The 17,956-nt window shown below is 40.7% G+C and overlaps 1 protein-coding gene across 3 annotated transcripts in view; it reads right to left on the bottom strand.

Annotated features, from left to right (window-relative positions):
- The window catches only part of LOC119531486 (zinc finger protein 705A-like), a 231,384-nt gene extending 222,745 nt beyond the window's left edge, over positions 1-8,639 (bottom strand). For all 3 annotated transcript variants that reach the window (XR_005216319.1, XM_037832782.1, XM_037832781.1), the window contains exon 1: positions 8,496-8,639. The gene's annotated coding sequence lies outside the window, so the exon portion shown is untranslated. The remainder of the gene's footprint in view (positions 1-8,495) is intronic.
- Positions 8,640-17,956: the final 9,317 nt, after the last annotated feature.

Raw genomic sequence — 17,956 nt, 5'->3', positions numbered from 1 at the left:
ATGAACCCCTGACACTAGACAGAGACACAGATGACTGAGCAGAAGAATTAGAAGCCAGAGGTGAGAGAGAGGAGGACAGATTGCCATGTGACATGGTTCAGGGGCTAAGTTATGTCTGTGAGTCACCACCAGGACTCTACAGACATCAGAGAAGGCAGGGCCTGCCAATACCTTGATTTTGGACTGCTAGTCAACCAAACTGCCAAGAATAAATTGTTGGTGAAGCCAACCAGTCTGTGGTATTTATTATAGCAGTCTGGCAAACTAACACAGCATTTATTACTCTGTATGGTAGCATTTTTATATGAACTCAACCCCTTCAATGGATTAATGAGTTTAGGGACCCTTGTTCAGTGAGGCACTGTCCTCAGAGTATAAGGTATAAAGAAGAGCACTGGGCAGTGAATAAAATAGGCAATGAAATACTTGTGAAGAAATGTCTGAAATTTAATCATAAGATGCTTTCTAAAACAGTGATAGGGAATTAGTGAGATTTTAGATACATTAATATCCCAGTATTAAATTTTTACCTGAGCTTCTTCTCCCACTAGAAATCCCTTCTTTACATGTCAGAAATTCCAAAGTTGTAGACATGTATTTTCTAGATTCTAGTATACTTATTATGTGGTTTGATGCACATCAGTATCATACTTATGGGAATAACAACAGTCAAAACTAGCTGAGCCTAAAACACAGAAGAAAGTTTGAGATATTACATCCTTATATTTTTCCTATTTCCAGTTATTCTCCAAACATTGAAACATTGAATCCACAACCTGTGCCTATTCTCCCATCTTCAGCCAATCCTGGTTGGCATACGACTGCATTGGATTCTTCCTTAACTTTAGGCAAATTTATGAAACTCCTTTGACATCAGTTTCCTCATCTATCTAATAAGATTATTATAAAGATTAAATTATGTTTTCTATGTAAACACAGCACAGTGACTGGAATATAAAAGAATCCAAGGATCATAAGTTAAACCAGAAAATAGGACCACTTAGCAGTGGATACACAGTAATTATTTTCTATTTATTCTCTAAATCATCCCCTTAACTCTTTTTCCTCCTTTTTTATCTGAATCCTATTACTTTTTTCATTTGTTTTATTAGAGAAGTAGTAGGTTTACAGAAAAGCTCATACTTGAAGTACAGTTGCTCCCACATACCACCCTATTATTTAAATTATACATTACTGAGGTATGTCACAATTCATGAAATAACATTTTACAATTGTACTAACTATTGTCTATCATTTGCATTAAGGTTCACTGTGTTGTACTGTCCTCTTTCTATTTTTAAATGTTTGTTCTAGTAACATATAAACCTAAACATCCCCCTTTTAACCACATTCTACTATAACATTCATTGCTGTTGATTGTATTCACAAATGTGCTATCACAACTACCATCCATTACTAAACCTTTCCATCAACCCAAATAGAGTCTAGTTCCAATAAGTCACCTCTTCTCTCTTCCTCCCAATCTCTCTCTCTCTCTCTCTCTCTCTCTCTCTCTCTCTCTCTCTCTCATTTTCTCTCTCTATGTTTAATAAATACACTTGCCTGCTTTACTCTGAAGCTAAATTTTCATAAACTCTGGGAAAATGGCTGGAGTTTTGGAGGAACCTGGGCTATACATCTGTAAAAACCAAACTGGTGATTCTTTAGTACTTGGAGCGTCATAAAACTGTTAAATGCTATAAATATTCTAGTTTGCATTTATCTGTTAAATGGACAAATAAATGAAAATTAAAAATCAATATTCATAATATTTATAATGACATTTAGAAACTACAAAATCTGTACCCTATTTCCCAAAATCTAAATTAAAGATCAAAAATTATGAAAACAAGAGGGAAAATCACAGTTTATGCACACATGGAAAAATATTTAAAGATTGAATTGAAGATACAATATTGAAAGGACTGGATTAAGTGAGAGTTGCAGCACATTTGGAGGAAAAGATAGTAAAATAACAAGAAAAAGCTGAGAAAACAACAGCAAGGAAATAATGAGATCATGATATTAGGATATTGTTTAGAAGTGGCATATAATTGATAAATCTATGTAAAATAAGATTCTTTAAATAGAACAAAGATGTAGATCCATTTAATTTCTTTAAATAACCAATGTACAAGAGAGAAAGAGAAGAAATAAACACATATGTAGTATATTGTGAATGATGCATAACCTCAGATTCAGAAGAGATTAAAAATGTACAATGAATGTGAGATGAATAAACTAAATGAATGTTAGATGTACAAGAAAACAGACAATTTGTAAGCAAAACCTCTGGTGAGACAAAAAGTTAATGCTGCTGCTTCTTTCTGGTTACCTGTTCTTTTTTTCTGTTTTATTATTCTACAATGAGTAAATTTTGATTGAATACCAAAAAGATAAGACAAAACATTCTAATTGAGTAGAAAACCTTGATATTCACAGAGTTTTGTAAATGCACATTCTTGGAAACCTCATCCAAACATATATGAAGATAGTTATCTCCTCCTTGGAAGGAGTTTATATTTGCATGAACTCAAAAAATTTCATGTATTTTGGACTGGCCTGTTTGGATTTAAGAAAATTATACCATGGAACTCTTTGTATATTCAAGATTAAATTAGATTTTCTATATGTGTGTAGGAATGTGTATATATGTGTGTAATATGTGTATTTATAAATACTTAAACTATATACTTGTATATATACATTTATATATATATATAAACTATATATTTTTATATATTAAACTATCCAGATATATTTCTGAATTGATAAATCCCCAGGAAGGTGAAATTTATGCATATGTGAAATGATAAAAAATAAAGATAGGTATCTGTCTTATACTCCATAGTCATCACTGCATTGTATGATGTTTACTTCCGTTATAGTGTCTATGCTACATAACAAACCCAAATGTTTGGGGCATGTTCAAGATTGCATCCCTAAAATTTGGAGTTCAAAATTTAATTATATCATATTGTAGCCAACAAGAGATGTTAGAAAAGAATGCTTTAGAACAAAGTTAATTTTTTCTTAATTTTCCAACATAGATTCAAATTCTCTATAAATATTTTGGAATGACTCGATATTATAAATCTTAGTCCTTTCTGCTTAAACAAGAAAGGTGCTTAAAACTGTTTTAATTGCATGGCTAATTAACCTTTTTTTTTATCTTAGGAATATTTTAAAAGTGGTTTTCCTTCCAACAGTATGGTTTGTTGATATTTTGAGTACTAATTAAAATATAGTGCATTCTGGAAAATTGCTGAAATTTGTTTTCTCAGCTCACTAAATCATAGCAACATCAGTCTTTGTATCCAATGCTTGAAAGGGTCATTTCAGAGTAGAGAGTAGGGAGATCAGGGTTAAAGCCTTCAAGAATTTCCAGGGCCTAGGCCTTCTCAAGTTGGAGAGTAGAATTGTAAAGTGGTCATCAGCAGTCCAGGGACTAAGCCAAGGTGTAGGGCTCCATTCCCAGCAAAGAAATGAGAGCAAATCAGGAAATTATGGCTGTCATCCACCATGATCCTCAAGAGATATCTTTTCAAAATCCCTTTTACATATGAAGCTTGATTTGCATAAGGTTTTTAATTTATCTTTTCTTTTCTTTGATAGAAAGCATGTTATTTTTGTATGTTCTCAAGTACACTAAATTTATGAATGTTTCTAAGCAATGTTTCTAACAAGCACTTCCAGGATATTTTAAAAGAGCATAATGCACCTCAAATAAATATATTTAAATGTATAAGAATATATTTTGTGTCATCTTAATATTATTTTCCATAATAAAATTCAGTATTTCACAACTAAATTCTAAGTAAGAGAATGCATCCCAGTTAAAACATTTAAAAACATCAAAATTTTGAGAATCAATTTTCAAATAAGGATATCAAAACCTTTTAAAATGCTTATCTTTCTTTGTATGCCTGCTTATCATTCAGAGTATGCTGATTACTGGCCTCAAAAAAATTATTTTGGGTTTAGAATGAAGGTACCCTCCTGGAAAGAGGATTTCCAATTGTTTCTACCTTCAGGAAGGTATCTGGCCCTCTTTGAAGGGCTTTTACCTGGTTAACTCTGGTTAGCCCAGTGCAATCTCACTTTTGAGAAAATAAAAATTACTGATCTGGGACCTTAATTCCATCTGCAAAATTACTTAACCTTTGCCATATTCTGTGGGCTACAAGTAAATCACAGGTCCCACCCACACTCTAGGGGAGGGAATAAAAAGGTCATGAACAGCATTAGGAGGGAATCATTCCAGCCTCCTGCAGTCCATCCACCATACTAGCTCACCAGTCTCCTCATATCCACAGTGCAAATCTGCACAGAATACATATGCCAGGGTTCTCAATGGTGGCCTATTTTTCTTTTTCTCCCTTCTGCTATTGTCACAGCCAAAGCAGCTTTTACTCTAGTCTGCTGGTGTTGATACAAGGGGAGATGGGCTTACTAAATGACTACTGAATCATTATACAGATACTTCTTTTTAGTTTTAGATCAGCCAGAAGGAAATACATGAAATTGTGGAACTGTAATACTATACTTTGAAATTTGCTCTATAACTACCTGTTAAACTATATTTTGAAATTTAACACTTTTCTTGTATATATATTTCATAATAAACAGTGTTTAAAAAAGATTTGAGGAAGGTATACAGGGCATACACTATATAACCTGCACCATCCCAGCATCACCTGGGCCAGTATCCCTTAGTCAACCCCACACTTTACATTCACAAATCATCAGATAAGTGGGTAAATAAAGACCATCAATAGCATCACACCAGCACTGGTCAAGTTTGCTGCCAAGTGAGGACAGGGCCTTGGGACCTGGGATGAGCTACATAGACACATTGTGGACCCTTTGGCCTGTACTCAGGGCACCCCTGCTCTCCTCTGCCCTTCCCCATCCACCCCAGGCCTACCTCTTGGAGTCTGCAAGCAGCCTGGGGATGCTTCTGCCAGGCCAGCATGCATGTGCACACTGGCAAAACATCCACACTGTCCACCAGGTGCAGACAGGTTTGTCTCTCCAGCAGAGCCTCCACCAAGGGCTCCACCTTGACCAGATCATCCTGCAGGTCCAAGCACAACCTTCCCACAAGTGCCACCAGCTCCAGGGCTGGTGGGCAGGTATCTCTGCTCTCCCACAGCAGTGCCAGGAAGGTCTGCATCATGTCTCAGGCCAGGGTCCCATGTGGCCAACATGGGAACAGTCTCAGCAGCACCAGCCAGATCACCACACCATGCACATGACACCAGCCACATCCTCCCCATCCTCAGACCATTTCCACATGTTGCCTCAGAGTCACAGGAGTTCACCTGAGAAAAGGTAGGGGTGAAGGGTACCAGATGCCCTGGAGAATTTCCTTCCAATCCTCTAAAGAATGCAGTCCTCTAGGAACTCTTTCTGAAAAAAACACAGGTGACCAGGGCCACCTTCCACAGCTCACCTCTGTCTCTGAACCTCTCCTCTGTCACTATTGGCCATGCTGACCCTAGTGCCCTAACCACACAGCTCCACCTGGACACTCTTTGCACTTCACATCCTCCACCCTTATCCTACAGTTTGCAATTGGGTTTCTCTCTGACTCCTTCTCTGGGCTCTCAGCTCAATGGGGGCTGCTGTCTGCCTCACCAGGATTTTCCTGGCATCTACCACAGAAGTCATATGCCTTCCTGTATACTTAGGTAGCACCCTGGCTAGGGTTGGCAGATGCCATTTCCATTTGAGCAAAGAAATAACTAAAGCTGCAAGACTACTCTCACCATCTGCATATAAGCATTTTGATTTTGAAAAAAGAAACAATGAAATTTTACTTGACAAATACTGGAAAAGAAATACTGGAAAACACAAAGAAGTAAAGGCTGCTCTAGTCCAACCACTGAAAAAGGCCAAGAAAGTAAAGCCCCAATTAGTGGTGCTGCTTGTGGATCCTGGCAGGGATAGGTCCTCCATGGGAGCTTTGACCCAGTTTCCTTCACAGGAGCATATGAGGTCACTCCTAGAGCTTCCCCACTTGGCAGGTGAGGACATCCAGCTCAGAGAGTTATGGAAACATCCAAAGGTTGCAAGCTGGTGACCCCAGCAGGCTGGCCTCCATGCCAAAGCACAGACCTCACCTGAACCCAGAAGGCGACACTGCCACCTGAGGAGTCATTTGTTCTCCCCTATGGGCCCTCTACTTGGCTCCTACAGAGCTAAGCCCTGGTTGGTTGGATTCCCAGGATTTCTGAATTCTTCCTCAGTTTATACAAATCTAACTATGTGCACATACACCCATTTTAACTTCAGAGACAGACAGGCCATTTCTGTGCCACCCTCAGTCTGCCTGAACAATGGCACATAAGTCTTTGCCCATAAACACAGTCCCACCATGTGTTCCTTCAATGAAGGACTAGAGGTGGTTGAAGTGAGTCCCCCTCCATGGACACATAGGTGGCATTTGGTGCCTGCATTTTCAAACAGAACACCTCTGTTTACACCTGAACTATTTCCACAGAAGACCTATAGAACTGAAATTAAAGTGGAGAATTAACACAATTAATACGGACATCAACAGTTTTCATTGACAATGCCAAACTGCATTCCAAAAGGCAGCAAGAACCTACATGTCCAAAGAGGGCAAGTGGCAGGGCCTGTCTGTCTTGCTGCCATGGATGGTCTGCTCTTTCTCATTCTCTCCAAACTGGCTGACACTGCACACTGCCCTTGAAATTCCTGGGCTGGTTCTTTCCAGGCCCTGCAGCTGCTCCTCCTTCCCTCTCTATCTCACCCCCATGAGGGAGACTCACTAGTCTCCAGATCCCCTGCTTCCCAGACTTTACTGGCCCAACAGTTCCCAGACCCTGACTCAGGGTTTTTAGCAGCCACCCTTGGGCAGCCATGCAGGTCCACTTTGTAACCAAGAAGTTAAGATTTAAGGACTGATGATGATTACTGAATCATTACATAGATATTGCTTTTTACTTTCTGGTATACTAGAGTAGACAGAGGGAAATACCTGAAATGTGAATTGTAATCCAGCTGCCTTGATCTCTGATAATGAATGTATAGCCTTTATTTTGTGCCCTTATAATTGTAAAAACCTTGTGACTAACTTTCACTTGCACTCATTTATTTTTTTAACTCCAAAGTCTTATGACCACAAAAGACAGCCCCTAGTGTTTATTAATGAAGGGTCTTGGGTCAGCAAGAACTAACCCACCACAAGCTCCAAGTTATCTTGGTAATGGAAGCTGGATCTAACCAAAATGGGCCCACCTGGCATGCACAGTAGCTTAGACTTTAACCTACAAGTCACCTATATCTCATTATAATACTAAAAATCACACCCAACATCATATTAAGGGTGCCATTTTCTTACATATGTTCTGTGACTAAGCATGTAATCAATTCTGTACAAGCTCAAAAATTAGATCACCTCTAATTACATAATCTGGGGGCCACTGTACTCATTATCCTAAAACTTGCCCATCTTTTCATGCTTTAAAACTATCAGAATTACTGCAGTTTGGGGAGACAGATTTTGGACCAACAGTCCATCTGTTCTGCTTCCTGCTTAACAATAAAAGTCTTTTCCTCTTTGAAACCCCAGTGTCTCAGGAATTGGTCATTTGAGCACATAGGGTAAAAGAATCCATTGCCTTGGGCTGGTAACAGCATCCCACAGACTGCAGAAGGCTCTGGACTTCAGATAAATGTTGGAAGACCCCAGGCCCCCCTCCTCTAAGGAGCAGTTTCCAGGGCCTCCCACTGCAGGGAGGGCTCCTCAGGATCTTGTTTCCTTCAGCACAGACTCCTCCCCACCAAACACTTGGGAGTCGCTAAAGGGAGGGATGAGGAGACAAAGCTGGAGGCCAGGCCTACACTGCATGTGGGCAATCTCACCAGGAACCCGGAATTTAAGATCAGAAATGGATTAATCTGGGGCCACCCTGGTTTTTACTTGGGTATTTATGGGGGGTATAGGGTAGAGGAAACTTGCTGGGAGCGTTCGCACTGAGGACCCCCACCCGCCTGGCACCCCAATACCTGTTGGAGCTCTCAGCAGTCCCGTACACTCCCGGCTACACCCGGCCTGGGCCCTCCCACCTCTGGATGCTACGTCGGCCACCCCCTCCCCACAATACACACACACACAACACACACACACACACACACACACAGCTGCCTGTGTCCGTACACCTCTGGATGCTACGTCGGCCACCCCCTCCCCGCAATACACACACACACAACACACACACACACACACACACACACACACAGCTGCCTGGGCCTGGGCCCTCCCACCTCTGGATGCTACGTCGGCCACCCCCTCCCCGCAATACACACACACACACACACACACACACACACACACACACAGCTGCCTGTGTCCGTACACCTCTGGATGCTACGTCGGCCACCCCCTCCCCGCAATACACACACACACACACACACACACACACACACACACACACACACACACAGCTGCCTGTGTCCGTACTCACCCGGGTCTCCCCGGCTTGGCTACTCCCCGCCGCCATTTCCACAGCCTAAGGGCCTTTGCCTGCACCGTCGGTGGAAGCCTGGGCGCCAAACAAGTGCCACCAGCAAGGTCGCGGTGTCGCAGGAGCTACCGTGTGGGCCGCGCCTGCGCTCCAGTCCCGCGCGCCAAGAGAGTCGGCCCCGCCCCTCGGCTTGGGTCCCAGGGCTTCCGGTGCCGGGAGGGGTGGGGCGCCAGGGATGCAATTGGTAGTTTGCTGAGCTGGTGGAGTTGGGTTTCCCTCTGGAAGGGGTTGGCCGCTTCCCACCAGGGCCCCTGGACATGGTGCCCTCCCTGCATCCCCACCCTGCGAACCCCTGAGTCCTTCGAGGTCAGGATCCTGCGGGTGGAAGCTGCAGCCTTAGCACCCTGAGTTGAACAGAAGTGTCGACATCCTAAACTGTGGTAAGGAGGACGGTGATCACCAGAACCCGTATCTCAGCAGCAAGTGTGTGGAGGAAATGATGAGCCTTGGACAATCCCCACTCCCTTGGCCCCAAATACTCTGGGAACCAAGGCTGGCTCTGGAGATGCTAGTTGCAGAGGGGCCTGGGGTAGGTAATCCTCTATCCTTAGCCCCTGGCACCAACTGCTCTCTACCCCCGGCCACACCTCTGGATGGGGGGGGTTGACACCTCGTAAACCCAGACCCCAAGGATGGGGCTGGATGGGTGTGAGCAGATGCCCCTCTGGGGATGCTTGTGCTTCCACCCCAGTGATCCCTGATCAAGGAGTTGGAGGGCACCAGGTGGCAGTGACTTCCTAATCCAGGGAACTGCAGGGCAGTCCTTAGCACTTTTGACCTTTGCCCTGACCCCCTGCAGGTCCAACCTCACCTTGACCCTGGGCCTGCTGGCAAAGCTTCACAGTGGAGAGGAAGGGAGTGAGGCTTGAGGATCCTGAGGGTGCACTGGAAGTTCTCCATGACCAGGGTTAAATAATGGTTAGGCAATTACCAAACTGCTCAAATTCTAGCTTGAGACATCTAGTGAAAATGTGAATGGTGAGCCTTGTAGTGAATTCCAGCCCCTCCTCTTGTGGAGCTTGGAGTTTTGGAGAGCAAATCAAAGGCTGTTTGTTAGCCACAGGAAGCAGGGAAGAAGTTCTCAAGTTGAGAGATGGAGACTTTGCATTGGCTTCTAAGGTGTGGAAGAAAGACTTCTGACTTCATGGCTTAATTTATTCCAAAGAATTAGGTAGGAAGATAAACATTTCAGCAGTAGTTCAAGGAAAATCTGGAAATACTCCATGGGACCTGTGGAAGATTTGCCAAGTGAACCAGGACTGTGGGAGGGGTGGGTCCATGTACATGTCCCCACCATGTACTGTACGGGTCCCTCAGTGGCTGGTGACACCCAGAATCTGTGGTCCCAAGAATCCTCTGGCCCCTCTAATTTCCTTCAAGAAGGAGAAGCCCACTATACCTCACCCACTCTCCCATTTTCTCAGATGTCAAATTGTAAGTATGTTAAAGCAGGACAATGCTTTATAACCTTCATGTCTAATGGAGCTTGGTATACCAACAAAAGGTAGTGCCCACATGTGTTTAACCAACACCCAGTGTAAACATAGGCTCTTTTTCCTTCTCCAAGCTCGCTAAGGTGAAAGACCATTGTTAGCACATCTTAAACATATTTGCACCTACTTCTGAATTTTCTGTTCTCATCTGAATCAGACTAGATCTGGGGTTGACTTTCCAGTCAATTACTTATGAGCTCTGTGTCCTTGGGCAATTTACTGATCCTCTCTGTACTTTCTGTCTTCTGAAAACTGGGGATAGTGATAGGATCTGTCTCACTGGTTTAAGTCATTTGAGGGGATGGTGGTCATCATCATTTTGTTAACACATTCAAATCTGGTAGGGGGAGCTCTCTTGCTTTCCTTTTCCTCTGTAGAAACTATAGGCCAATTCCTGCACTTTCCCCCATAGTTAGTGGGACACAGTTTTTTAAACTCCTGAGAGTGGGACAGAGTTTTTTAAACTCTAAGACCATCTAGACTTACCTCCTAATGGACAAGTATTCCCCTGACCCAGCTGCCCACCATGAGGCCTTCTCAATGGCCCCTGGGGTATTGCCTCTTGGGGAGATTTTTCCAATATCTATTTGCATATTAGTTGGGCACCAGTCCTTCTGGACCATTTGCTGGAACATAGAAAAGGGAATTTCTAATTTCTTGGGTAGTGGTCCATGAAGGACAGAGGGGACATAAACAGGAGCTTGAGAGAGTGGTTTAGTCAATACTTTCTTCAGGACCAGAGGGTGTCCATAGAAGGCAGAGAGATGGGAGCAGGGAATAGAAAAAGTAGCCCCAACACACTGGAAGAGAGGTAGTTAGGAATGGATATTTTTCTTGCTGTAACAGGAGGTATCCAGGCTTACAACCCTGCTGAGTGTCAGATGAGTCTGTGCCTCCAGTCGAAGACAGATTCTTCAGGGGAGACCAAGGCCCACAATGCCTTTCCCCTGGGTTAGGGTCCATGCTCCATTAGGAAATTCATCCTCCAAAACCCTGGGCTCCAGCCTCACCCCTCAGAGCAGCACAGCAGGTGGGAGCCCAAACCACCTGCAGCCTGGGTCCACAGGGCTCAGACCAGGTTTGACTGAATGCTTTTTCTCCCCAACAGGGCTGGGACTAGGGTGAGGTGAGAGAGGCATTGAAAACTCAGTAATCAAGATAAGTAACATTTTGATGCAGTATTTTAAAAAACTGAACTTAATGCTAGAAAATCCATGATGAAAAAATATCAAAATGTTAACTATAAACAGAATCAGCATTACTGATTTTTCTTTTTTGCTCAGGATCCAAGGGGGCAGAGCAGCAGGGCTGTACCCAAACAAGGCCCCCTTCACTTGCTATAATCATTCTTTCCCTCTGATCCTAAGATGGATAGTGGGTGCTCAAGAAGCTTAGAGTCCAAGTTCTGTTTATTGGGCATTGGTGCCAGATACTATGTTCAGGGAACCCAATCTGCATAATGACTCTGTGAGTTCACCAGTATTTATTATTTTATTTTCTCGTGGTTGCCTGAGGGTTTGCAATACACATCTACTCTACCTTCAAAGAACATTGTACCAATCCATGTGTAGTGTAAGAGCCATACAAACAGTATGTGGCCAGGTCCTTACTCCCATCCTTTGTGCTCTTATTGTCATACTTTTGACTTTCACTTATGCCATAATGCACTATGCACTGCCATGGTTTTCTTTAGACAGTTGGTAATCTTCTAGTGTGGTTAAAAAGGAATAAGTGGGAGTTTCATTTTCAACCTCATTTTCATCATTTCCTGTGCTCTTCATTTCTTTGGTAGATCCAATTTTTGGACTGGTGTAATTCCTTTGCCTGTAGAACTAGTTTAATATGTCTTGTGTGAATCTGCTGGGTTTTTTCTAACCTTTCTTTATTAAAAGGTTTTGTTTTTCTGAAAAGCCTTCATTTTTCCTATAGTTTTGAAAGAATTTTCCTAGATTAAAGTAGTTTTCCTTTAATCACTTGGAAGATTATCTTCTAATTTGCATAGTTTCTGACAAGAGCCTACTGTAATCCTGATCCTTATTTCTCTATATGTCATGTTGTCAGCAGTTTGAAGGTATGTTTAGGTGTGTATGTGTGTGTGTGTGTATGTTTGCACATTTGATGTTTATCCTGCTTGGTGGGTCTGTGTTTCTTTAATCTGTAGTTTGATGTATTTTATTACTTTTGGAATTTCCTAAGCCATCTCTAAATATTGATTCTGCTCTGTTCTTGCTCTTCTCCTTCTGGAATCCCAGTTACACAATTGCTAGTACATTTGATCTTGTCTCACAGCTCTTGTAAGTCCTGTTGTGTTTCATTTTACTTTTTCTCTTTGTATTTCAGTGTGGATAACTGCTGTTGACCTATCTTTGCTGATTCTTTCCATGGCTGAGTTGAGGTTCTGGATGGGACCATAGAAGGCATTTTTCATCTTTGTCATGTTGAGGGAGAGAGAAGGAGTTGTTTGTCTTTTCCTACATTTCTACTTTCTTGTTGCTCTTTCCACCTTTCCCACTAAAGCCTTTAATGTAATTTATAGTTAATTTAATTTCCCTGTTGGATAGTTCTAAAATTTGAGTTAGGTATCTGAGTTTAGTTTTGTTGATCACTTCTTTCTTGATGATTTCTTTTTTATTCTCTTGCTTTTTTTGGTGGTGATATTTGGCCAAAAGCCAGACATATTCTGTAGGATGATAAAATGTGAGAAGAACAGTATTTATGTTTCACAAATGGCACTCCTCTTCTGCTAGGCTTTTGATGTGGGAGGTGGAGTCAATCTTAGTCTGTAGTTGAGTTGGGTTTGGATTTTTAGTTTCAAAATTTTTAAAAAATTTACAAAAACTCTACCTACCAATCAAGAACTACAGCTTCCTCCCCTCCTCATCTCTGGGTAGCCTCTAATCTACTTTTTGTCCCTAAGAGCTTGCTACTTCTGGATATATAACTGGAATCATATATTATGTTTCCTCATGTGCCATGCTTATTTCACACAATAATGATTTCAATGTTCATCCATGTTGTAGCTTATGTAAGAACTTACAGCTTCCTTATGGCTGAATGATAGTCCATGGGATGAACATACAACACCTCAATTATCTATTCACTCTTGATAGACACCTGAGTTGTTATTGTGAATAATTCAACCATGAACACTGGTGCACAAGTATCTGTTTGAGTTCCTGTTTTCAGTTTGTCTGGGTATATACTTGGGAATGGAATTGCTGGGTCATATGATCATTCTATGTTTAACTTTTTGTGGAATGCCATATTGTTTTGCACATTAGACACACCATTTCACATTCCCATCAACAACACATGTGGATTCTAATTTCTCCACATTCTCACCAACCCATTATTTTCCATTAAAGAAATACTTATCCTAGTGACTATGAAGTGGTATCTCATTTTTTTTCATTTGCATTTCCCTCATGGCTGATGATGTTGAGCATCTTTTCATGAGCCTTTTGGCCATTTATTTGCCTTCTTTGGAGAAATGCCTGTTCAATCCCTTTGTGCAGCATTTTTTTTTTTCCAATTCAATTTTATGGAGATATATTCACATACCCTACAATCATCCACAGTGTACAATCAGTTGTTCACAGTACCATCCTATAGTTGTATATTCATCACCAAAATCAATTTTTGAATATTTTCATTACTTCAAAAAAATAAAAATAAAAAATACAAGTAAAAGAGAATACCCAAAACATCCCACCCCCATCCCAATCTATTATTCATTTAATTTTTGTTCCCATTTTTCTACTCATCTTTCCATACACTGGATAAAGTTAGTATGAGCCACAAGATTTTTATAATCACACAGTCACACTGTGTAAGCACCAAAGTTATACAATAACCCTCAAGAATCAAGGCTCCTGGGTTGCAGTTCAACAGTTTCAGTTATTTCCTCTTAGCTATTCCAATACACTAAAAACTAAAAAGGGGTAGCTATATAATGCATAAGAATACCATCCCTAATGACCTCTTGGCTCCATTTGAAATCTCTCAGCCATTGAAACTTGATATTGTTTCATTTCTCTTCTCCCTTTCATTTCTCTTCTCCCTTTTGCTCAAGAAGACTTTCTCAATCCCATGATGCTGGGTCCAGGCTCATACCTGGGAGTCATGTCCCATGTTGCCAGGGATATTTACACCCCTGGGAGTCATGGACCACATTGGGGGGAGGCTGTAAGTCTACCTGCTGAGTTATTGCCTAGCATTTACTTGGTTTTCATTTATGTTACTGAATTGAAGGGTTATTTATATATTCCAGATGTTAAGCCCTTATCAGATATGTGATTTGCAACTATTTTCTCCCATTCTTTGTGCTGTCTTTTTGCTTTCTTGATAATGTCTGATGCACAGAATTTTTTATTTTGATAATGGCCCATTTAAATACTTTTACTTTTATTTCTTGGCTTTTAGTGTCATATCTAAGAATCCATTCCAAATATAGGGTATGTAGGTTTCCACCTATGTTATCTTCTAAGTTCGTGGCTTCAGCTGCTTTATTTAGGGCATTGATCCATTTTGAATTATTTTTTGTGTATAGTAAGAGATAAGGGTCCAATTTCATTCTTTTGTATTGTATATCTAGTTATCACAGCACCATTTCTTGAAGAGATTATTCTTTCTAGATGGCATGTAAGTGGAACCCTTGTTGAAAATCAGTTGGTTGTATGTGTGTGGGACTATTTCTGGCTCTCAATTCTATTCCACTGGTCTATATGCATACCCCCATGCCAGTACTACACTGTTTTGATTACTGTAGTTTTGTAGTGAGTTTTGAAATTGGGGGTGTAAGGCTTCTGTTCTAGTTTGCTAATGCTGCCAGAATGCAAAACACCAGAGATGGATTGGCTTTTATAAAAGGGGTTTATTTGGTTACACAGTTACAGTCTTATGACCATAAAGTGTCCAAGCTAAATCATCAGCAATTGGGTACCTTCACTGGAGGATGGCCAATGGTGTCTGGATAACCTCTGTTAGCTGGGAAGTCATGTGGCTGGCATCTGCCCCAAAGTTCTGGTTTCAAAATGGCTTTCTCCAAGGATGTTCCTCTCTAGGCTGCAGTTCCTCAAAAATGTCACTCTTAGTTGCACTTGGGGTATTTGTCCTCTCTTAGCTTCTCCAGAGCAAGAGTCTGCTTTCAACGGCCATCTTCACACTGTCTCTCATCTGCAGCTCCTGTGATTTCTTCAAAGTGTCCCTCTTGGCTGTAGCTCCTCTTCAAAATGTCACTCTCAGCTGCACTGAGTTCCTTCTATTTGTCAGCTCATTTATATGGCTCCACTGATCATGGCCCACCCTGAATGGGTGAGCCAGCACCTCCATGGAAATTATCCACAGTCATCACCCACAGTTGGGTGGGGCACATTCCATGGAAACACTCAAAGAATTACCATCTAATTAACACTGATAGGTCTTCCCACACAAGATTACATCAAGATAATGGCATTTGGGGGGACATAATGCACTCAAACTGGCACAGGCTTCCAATTTCATTCTTGTTTTAAAAAATGTTTTGGCTATTTGGAGCCACTTGCAATACTGTATGAACCTGAAGATCACCTATTTTTCTGCAAAATAAGGCTGCTGGTATTTTGATAAGGATTGCATTTAATCTGCACAAAACTTTGGGTAGTATTGATATCTTAGTAATGTATTAAGTCTTCCAATCCACAAATACAGGATATCTTGCCATTTATTTTGGTCTTCTTTGATTTCTTTCTGCAATGTTTTGTAGTTTTAAGTGTACAAGTTTTTTGTCTTCTTGATTAAATTCATTTTGAGATATTTTATTCTTTTAGATGGTATCATATGGAATTATTTTCTAACTTTCCATCTTGGATTGTTCATTGCTAGGTTACAGAGACACAATAGAGCCTTATGTTGATCTTTTACCCTGAAACTTTACTAAATTCATTTGTTACCCCTAGTAGCTTTCTTTGAATGCCTTGGGATTTCCATATGTAGGATCATGTCATCTGGGAATAGAGATGGTTTTACTTCGTCCTTTCCAACTTGGATGCCTTTTCTTTTTCTTCCCTAATTGCTCTGGCTAGAATTTCTGATAAAATGTTAAATAACAGTGAGAAAACTGGGCACCCTTCTCTTGTTTGTAATATTAGGGGGAAAGCTTGCAGTCTTTCACCATTGAGTATAGTGTTAGCTGTGAGATTTTCATAAATGGTCTTTATCATGTTGAGGGTGTTTCCTTCTCCTCCTAGTGTTAGAAGGGTTTTCCACATGAAACTGTTTTGAATTTTGCTGAATCATTTTCTGTTTATTCAGATGATATTTGTTCTGGTATTTTTTTTTGTTATTGTATTAATTTGTTGGAGATGATCATGTATTATTTGCATTTTTTGTTGTTATTCTATTAATGTAGCCTTCCTAGGATAAATCCTACTTAGTCTTTGTGTATAATCCTTTTAATATGTTTTTGGATTTAGCTTGCTAATATTTTACTGAGAAACTTTGGATCTATGCCCATAAGAGAAATTGGATGATAATTTCCTTTTCTTGTGCTGTCTTTGTCTTGTTTAGCTTGAGGGAGATACTGTCCACATAGAATGAGTTAGTGAGTATTCCCTCCTCATATTTTTGGAAGAATTTAAGAAGATTTTGTGTTAATGCATCTTTAACTGCTTGGTAGAATTAACAGTGAAGTCATCTGGTCAGTAACTTTTCTTTCTGTAAAGATTTTGGTTACAGATTCCATCTCTATAATTGTTACAGGATTTTAACTGCTTTTTGGGTCAGTATAGGTAATTTATGTTTTCAGGAATTTGTCCATTTCATCTTATCTACTTTGTTGTCATATAATTGTTGATTGTATTCTTTTTATATTTTGTATTTTGTATTTTTTTATTGTGAACTTTAATATATATACATATAACAGTGATAACTTTCAAGTATGATTTCACAAGTAGTTGGAGAACATATTTGAAGGAATATCATGTGTCACAGTTCCACAACTTCAGCCATTTCCATTATTGTAAAATATAACATACATATATACAGAAAGGTGTCAACTCTTAATGTACAGCTCAAGATACAATTATATAAGTAATTTCCAAAATTGTTATGGTTTACAGTTCCACAGTCTCAGTTCCATCCCTTCCCTATTATGCAATAGAACATGTATAAAGAAAGGTGAAGATCTTCAAGGCAAAATTCAATGAGAAGCTATAGAGCAAATCCCAAAGTAAGCTATAGGCTACAGTTCCACCATGTCATTTACCTCCTTCTAGCCTGTTTCCTTTTATAATCCTTTCATTTCTGTAAGGTCAGAATGTAAGTCACTGTTTCCATTTTTTATTTTATTTGTTGGGTCTTTTCTCATTTTGGGGGGTGGAGGCAGTGTAACTAATGGCTTCTTAATTTTATTGATCTTTTGAAAGAACTAAATTCTACTTTCACAGATTCTCTTAGTTGTTTTTTTATTCTGTATTTCCTTTATCTATGTTCTAATCTTGTAACCTTCCTTCTGGTAACTTTGGATTTAGTCTTCTCTTGAAAAGTGTCCTCAAATTGTGAAGTTACATTATTGATTGGAGATCTTTGAACTTTATTAACTTATCTAGCTGTGATGGGTGCACTTCTGCTACATCCCAGGGGCCCTGAGAATGCACCTCCCACCTGGCCTGGGCCTGCACAGGGGTGCATAGAGTGGGGACTAAGAGAGGGGCAGGAGGGTGTGTGGAGCAGCTAAGAGTAGCAGTCCAGTGCCCTTTCACATCAGAATTTGGGGAATCCCATTGGAATGGCCCAATCCCTTCCAGTTAGAAACCCAACCCCACTGGGCCTGGCATGGTGCCAGATGCCTCCCCCCAACACCACCCCCACCCTCACCCCCACCCCACCCACATCCCCACACAAGAAGTTCTGGAGACCCAGGCCAAAGGT

Source organism: Choloepus didactylus, chromosome 4 (assembly GCF_015220235.1).
Source record: "Choloepus didactylus isolate mChoDid1 chromosome 4, mChoDid1.pri, whole genome shotgun sequence".
Classification (NCBI taxonomy): domain Eukaryota; kingdom Metazoa; phylum Chordata; class Mammalia; order Pilosa; family Megalonychidae; genus Choloepus; species Choloepus didactylus.
Note: the sequence above shows the minus strand (reverse complement) of the source record. Positions and strands in the feature narration are given on the sequence as shown.